The sequence below is a fragment of the Puntigrus tetrazona genome, chromosome 25 (genome assembly GCF_018831695.1).
Source record: "Puntigrus tetrazona isolate hp1 chromosome 25, ASM1883169v1, whole genome shotgun sequence".
Classification (NCBI taxonomy): Eukaryota; Metazoa; Chordata; class Actinopteri; order Cypriniformes; family Cyprinidae; genus Puntigrus; species Puntigrus tetrazona.
Window position 1 is genome coordinate 4,751,572 of NC_056723.1, and position 7,144 is coordinate 4,758,715.

A 7,144-nucleotide genomic window follows, 5' to 3' on the forward strand; every position below is an offset into this window, starting at 1 on the left:
GCCTCTTCAACGTTTTCTCACATCTTCTCCAGTGATTTAAAGTGCAGATTATTATGGGTTCAGTTCCGAACAAGTAAATGCGCTTTCTTTTCTTTGCCGGCGTAGCCCTATAGAAGCCAGTCGAACAGATACTGCTTTTCTCAGCAGATGAAAGAGCCCTTGTTAGATCAGACCCTTAATTTTGCCAAGTGTGGAGCCCGAAGAACAGGAAGGGAGGGACGTTTGCCTGTGTGTAACTGAGAGAAAGCGTTAGACGGGGAGGCATGTCTTTAGAGGGGGTTTGTGTCTTAAACAAACTTCTGTTAGTCCCTGCAAAAGCTACCCGGGGGGCTGAGGATACATTAAATCATCATGTTTAGGAGCTTAGGCACGACTCAGGCCGGCTGAAAAGCCTGTCCAGGCCTTGAGTGATGCTATTCATGCTTGGGGGAGAGAGGTCAAAGGGTCAGGGGGGTTCACAGGCTCCGGCTCTATTGGTATGCTAACGTGCAGTATACATATATCCTTGTGAAGAGACAGAAATCCTGCCAAACGAAAGAGAATCAACAGTTGTGGAATGAATAGAAAGATAGTATCTATCTATCTATCTATCTATGAGATAACATTAGCTTTAATAAAATGCGTGTAGTGTATAATTTAATTGAGAATTTGATCGTTAAAATAACAAACGAATAAATTAATTCTTATTTTTCTTGTCTTAATGTTTGTCTCTATGAAGGGTCATGGGTTCATTATCGTTTTAGGGACCTCGGTGGTCACTGGGGAGAAAAAGGAAATCGCCACTCAATTAGCGGTTCTTGACCTCTCGTTCTGAACTCTGACCTCTGTCATTTTGGTCCGGTTTATTGTCCTCTAGGGAGCGGCCAGCCGGTCCACGTCCATATGATAATTCATTCATCTGGACTCCATCAAGTGTCCATTTATTTGTCTGATCTAAAAGAGTAAAGGTCATTACCGGTAAAGAAACAGAATGCTTCTTATGCAGTTGTGTCGTTTTCTGTGTAATTTACGTAAAAAAAAAATGCAAGCACAAATACAATATATAAAAATTAAACAAAATATAATCCTCTATAAGCCTATGCAGCCGATATATGTAAAAGACTGTTTATATTTCAAGATGTGATATTATACCTGTTATATTCTGTAACAATATAAATAATTTCACGTTTATATATTTTAAAATGTTTGAAAAGTGTGATAGTTCTTATTTAACAAACTGTTCTCGGTAGAACCCAATAAACATAAACAGAATTAAGATTCTAATAATCTGAAATGTTGTTAATCAGTGTCATTCCTTTGTCTAATTTGTCTTTACCGAAGCACAGCGGTTTTCTTTTAAATAACATAATTAGTGATATAATTAGAGGCGTTTGTCCTGCTTGTATATAAAGGCACTTAATTATGCTTCCTCATGCAGATTTTTCTTCTTAATTTCCACAGCTGTACACGGCTTATTTTGTAGCGTCCTTTACGAAAATCCTTTCTCTGTCGAGAATTTAGGAATCTTACTATGGCGAAAGCTTCGCAATTGAATATTAAGTGGCCGTCTGACGTGTCTGGCGCATCTTCCAATGGTGAAAGCCTGGGTCTTTAATATTTATGTGATCCCGCTGACGTCGACTTCCAACCTTCCAATGGCGAACGTTCGTCTTTTGAATATTAAGTAGGCTGCGCTTACGTTTCTCGACATCCTTCCAATGGCGAAGGCTTAGTTTATGAATAATTAATAGGGTATGTTTCGCCATAGTAGGATTAGAGTATTCGCGCGCGGGATTCTCGGCACGTTTTAGCGTCTGGTAGTCATATCTCCTCTATTCAGTGGCTAATTAACACTTAATTCTAGCTGGCACAGAGGTCACTGATAGAGAAATTCTCACAGTCATTTGCATAAATGCAGGAGGAATAAGAGAAAGTGATACAGCCTGAATGAGTGGGAAATTATACACGCTGTGTATGTGTGTGAAATGTAGCTTTGTGATCAAATAAACGAAACGAAAACAACACAGCTAATTGCAACAATTTTAGTTTTAGCGACGGCATTTTCGCGACTAATTACATCCACTTTTTTGCAGTGCGTTTTTCCTTTTCTAAAAGGTGTAGCCCAGCGTTACCTAATTATTTTAATATTTGAATTAGACGTGACTTCATTAAAATGTTAAGTGTTTCTTTTTTTCAAGTGAAAATTATTTTACTCAAAACCTCGAAACTAAACCACAGACCTTTTTATAGCTCTCGCCGCCCGTTGAAATCTGCCACAGTTCAGCTTCTCGACACAAGTGTTTTGTGGGTCTTACAAATTAAGATACAAATTAACTCAAATCAGGTGTCCCGCACTCTGACGTCAGTAAAACGCAAACACAAAATTCGTATCGCATTTTTATTCATCCGATATACAGTCGAAATATTTACAAACAGAATTAAATGACAAAAAAAATCTGATGAGCAAATAGACATAATATGCGTATGTACAATTTTTAACAGTTATCAGTGCAACGCAAATACGATTATATAATGAAAAAATACAGGTTTAGAAAGATGTGAGTATCTTTAAGAAGACTAACTGTAAAGACATGCATTATAATGATGGTGTAATACTGTGTAATGAAGTACAGTACAATTCACACACACACACACACACACGATTTTATCTTAAACTTTCAGGTGCTCGAGGCTTCCATTGTTCTCTCTGGATGCATAATTAGTCGATTTCCCGCTAATTTTCGACAAAGCGTGCTTCCGCCGAGTTCAGTCCGCATCTGCAAAACAGAAAAAAACAACAACGCTTACAACACAACCTAACAGACCTGCTTCCATAAACAGTGGTTTTTTAATTGCACAGACATGATGTGGGCAAAACGACGAGAATAAAACCTTCCCGTCGTACCTGCCGCTCAAAAGCCGAGTCACAAAGCGGCTTCACGCGGGGCCGCGGGGCGACGACGATGCGATTTTAATATTTTCACATGTTCCGCGCTCATCAAAAGCCAAATAAACGATCCGTAATCAATCTCTTTCTCTCTCCCTCAATGGGCCTTTGTAAACAGTGCGAGCGCTCTGTCACAGTGTTCAAATATTATGCGTCGAGGCTCCTGATGCCTTTCATTACCACAGGGGAGCAGCTTCGAGTCTTTCTCCGTTAATTTCCACCCTCTCCCCTACGCGCGAGCCCTCGCTTTCTCTTTCTGCCCGCACAACGCAGGATTTGTCCTTTTTTTTCATTCTTGTTGTTTTCCTCCGAACACCCTCTTCGGGCTCCATGCAGCTTATGCAAATGATTCCTTTTATTATACCCTCCTGCTGCCCGACAACCACACACACACACACACACACACATTCTTACACACCGTAATTCTCTTTCCGACTCCAAACACACACCTTCGCCGATTACAAGGCGGCGGTCTCGGCAGATCTCCGTTTATGTTTACGGTGCGTAAAAACGCACGTGCGTTACCGCGTTACCATCGTATGCGCGTCAGATCTGAACTCGACGGCGCGGCTTGCAGATGGCGGGGTGAGGGTACGGCTAGACTGAGTCTCGATGGGAGGGGGGTGGACCAGGTCTGAGCCCGAACATTCCCAGGCTCCGGGACCGGGCCCAGCTGCGGAGAGAGGCGGGGAAGGAGGGGGGGACGTCACTAGACAGGCCCCTGACAGCACGGCCTTTTCACGGGAACATTACTGAACCCTCTCGCCGCCCTTCCATAGCAACTTACGCACGGGTCAAAGGGTAAACAGACCCCCGCGTGCGAAGAAAGAGGGACGGTCTAGACGTACGTGAACTTGAACTTGCCTGTTCGTTTCACCTGTGGTAAAACCGGAGCGGGGTTCGGTGAATAGACGCCATCACGCTAATTATTAGTGACGTGCCAAGACGTAACGTTTTGCGTTATTAGTTTGCATAAACGCAAACGGGGCTGCGGGTAATTAGAAACGCACTTATTTGCATACATTTTCAGAAATGCATGGAAACCTGGACATAGGACACAAAAATAAAAAATGCATTTGTGAATCTTAATATCGAAATTTCGACTGCTTTTCTTGCTATTCTGAGGAAAAAAAACGTTAGAATTGAGAGATATAAATTCAGTTTTTCTTGCAATTTAGAGTTTCTGAGGCGGAGAAAAAGCGGGAAAATCGTGCGATATGAACTCAAAAATAAAAAATGTATTGTGTGATTAAAAAAAGGAGCAATTGCTTTTTTAATTGCATTATTTTTTCTGAATCTGACTCTCGCAATTCTGAAAAAATGTCATAATCGAAAGATATCAGATGGAATTCTGACTTCTCTCGCAGTTTTTGCAGTTTCTGAGAAAAAAAAAATCTGAATTGTGAGATATAAACTTTTTTTTTCACATATAATTTAAGAAAATGACTTCTGAACACATTCAAAATTCTAATAAAGATTTAGAATTTCTCTTTTAATCACTCATCAGCAGCCAGAAATGTTTCAGGTAAATAATATGAAAACAAACTATATATATATATATATATATATATATATATATATATATATATATATATATATATATATACATATATGAATGAAACAGTAATGTTTGGTTTAAGTGCTATGAGAGTGAACATCTCTGGCAAATTGCTAAAGTGACATAAAATAAAGATTTATTTTCCTTCCGCTATTCAGAAAGAAGACGTTTTATGTAAGCAAAATAGCCCAAAACTGATCAGTGTATGAAAACAAATCATGCAGCGTTTGCCTTATAATGAAACACGTGTTTTCTTTTACTCACGCTGTCCACAAAATAAGACATTCCTTGCCTTTCAGTACAGAATCAAAAAATAAAAGTCAGGTTTGGGACAACATGCGGGATTTATGTATTTTTTGCGTACCATCTCTTCAAGCCCTACTTTAGCTCGCGTTCGTCTGCTTTTCTCTTCATCAGTTCTCCACCACAGAGGCTCAATTAAAGTCACGGGCCTCAAGGGTTGCAGGCGCTTTGCATCAGCTAATGAGCGGCCCTAATAAATAAACTATAAACATCTTTTTCAACACTCGGGTAATTTAATCGACCCGTGCGGTAATGCACATTTCCAGCGATTAAATCATAAACAAACCCGCACGCTTCTGAGGATGACGCTTCGACTTAGTCCCAGAAGAACGCCACCAAATCTGACTCGGAAATCAGGTCAACTGCTTCTGCTTCCACAACCACGTCCAGAGGGTTTCCCCTCGTCGTAATGACAAAAAAAACCCCACACAGATGCAGGAATATCCGATTGTTAACTTGATAGATTAGTTCTGGCCAAAGATGCATTAAGAGACTTGACTTAAGATTAAACTTGACCTACATTTGTTGTCTTTTAAGACCCTGAATGGCATTCGATGGATGTTGTTTACTCATAGATGTGGAAATAATGTTATCTGGTGATTGTTAAAGTCTGTAACTATAAGTGATGCATTTACTAGTTTAACAGCACGCCTGGTTAGAGTTTAAGAGCAGATAGATTGGGACTAGAACGCAGTCAAATATATAGAAAGACGACAGACTTTTGCTCATGGCTGTTGACCTAAATACACAGCAGACATGATCTTGATTAAATCTTACTGGACTGCGTTAACAGATAATGCTAGAACGCTCATTTTAATCATCCAGCACACAATCAAAAAGCATGGCGGGTTTCTACAGTCAACCAGTGTTTGTTTATTTATTATTATTATTGTTAATAATTTTATTTGTTTTACATCGCAGGTTGAATTCTGTTCAACTCTGTTCTTTTACAAAACATTAAAAAAAATGATTAGAAATAAAAAACAAACAGTCTTTGTCACTTCTTCACCCCGTTTAAAAAAACACTGTACAATTTCTTTTAAGGGAAGTGCTTGCAATTAATTTATTTTAGCTACGTTTAAATTAAAAAAATGTAAAAGTTAGTCAGCTGAATTAGTTTATCTAAACGTAGATAACATAAATCAATTGCAACCACTAACCTTAAAACAAAGAGTAAATTCTATTAAGCATTTTCAGTGGAACTGCATTACTGTTAATTGCCTATTTGTTTTTACAAACTGAAGTACCATAAAATTAACTAGATTTTTACCTGAAGTGCTCAGCGCTTAACATGTATTTGGTTCTTTTTCTTTATTTTTTTAAAAATGATATTAGAAAGATATATCAAATAGTCACGCATCAGTTTTTCATGTTTACTGATATCCATATAAACCGTATTTTTCGCATATCTCGTATTCCTTTTCACTTTTACCAAGACCGCCGCCTGCACACACTTTAAAGCGCTTAAAGGGTTAAAGCTTTAATAACATCCTCCTGCTGGCTTTTAATTAGGTCGGAAGAACTTATTATGAGAAACCGAAGACAAAATAAGTTCGTTTTAAAATGACTATCATTATTATTATTACAATAATTATTGCTATTTTAAGTTGAGGTCTTTGGGAACGTAACCATTTAAAATCAATCTCAGTAGAAGGCCGTTCATTAGAAACGCTGAACTTTTTTCAACAGCGCTGTGCAAGGCTTTCTGAAGGGCCGTATGACACTGAAAACGAATGTTTTGCAATCATTGGACGTCATTTTGAGATTAAAACGGTGATCAGTGTTATGCTACAGCGCTATCAACACCTAATAAGTCCGAGGTGGCCTAACTGCCACAAATGCAATTCTGATATACGCATTTTTGTTACATAATCAGCACAGAGGAAGTGACCGAAGACCATCGGAGGAACTAAAACGCGTCTCCTCCTCCGAATCGGTCAGTCTCTACGTTGTCTCTGCAAACCCTTCCTTTCTGTTTTAATTTTCAAGCCTTTATCGCCGTAATGGCGCATTATCAGCATTATCATTTTCTCTCTCTGTATCTCGGCGGCCTCTCTTTGATGAGGTGAAGCTGAGGTGGGCTTGTTGTTTGATGGTTTCTTCACTCCGCGGAGCTCAGGGTGCACGAGGTGCCCGCCTCTGATGTCATATGACCTTCATCGCAGTGCTGATGCAAATCAGCGGCTCACGCAGCCTTGTACGCTACCCAGAGGTCTATTAATTTCATCAACAAACAGCGCCGTTCTTTACTGTATCTGAAACAATGGATACCTGAGGAGATTTCTCTATTTATTTCAACAGCGATGAGTACTTTAAGGACATTAATGCAGTTGTAAATAACTTGCGTTGTCTGGTAC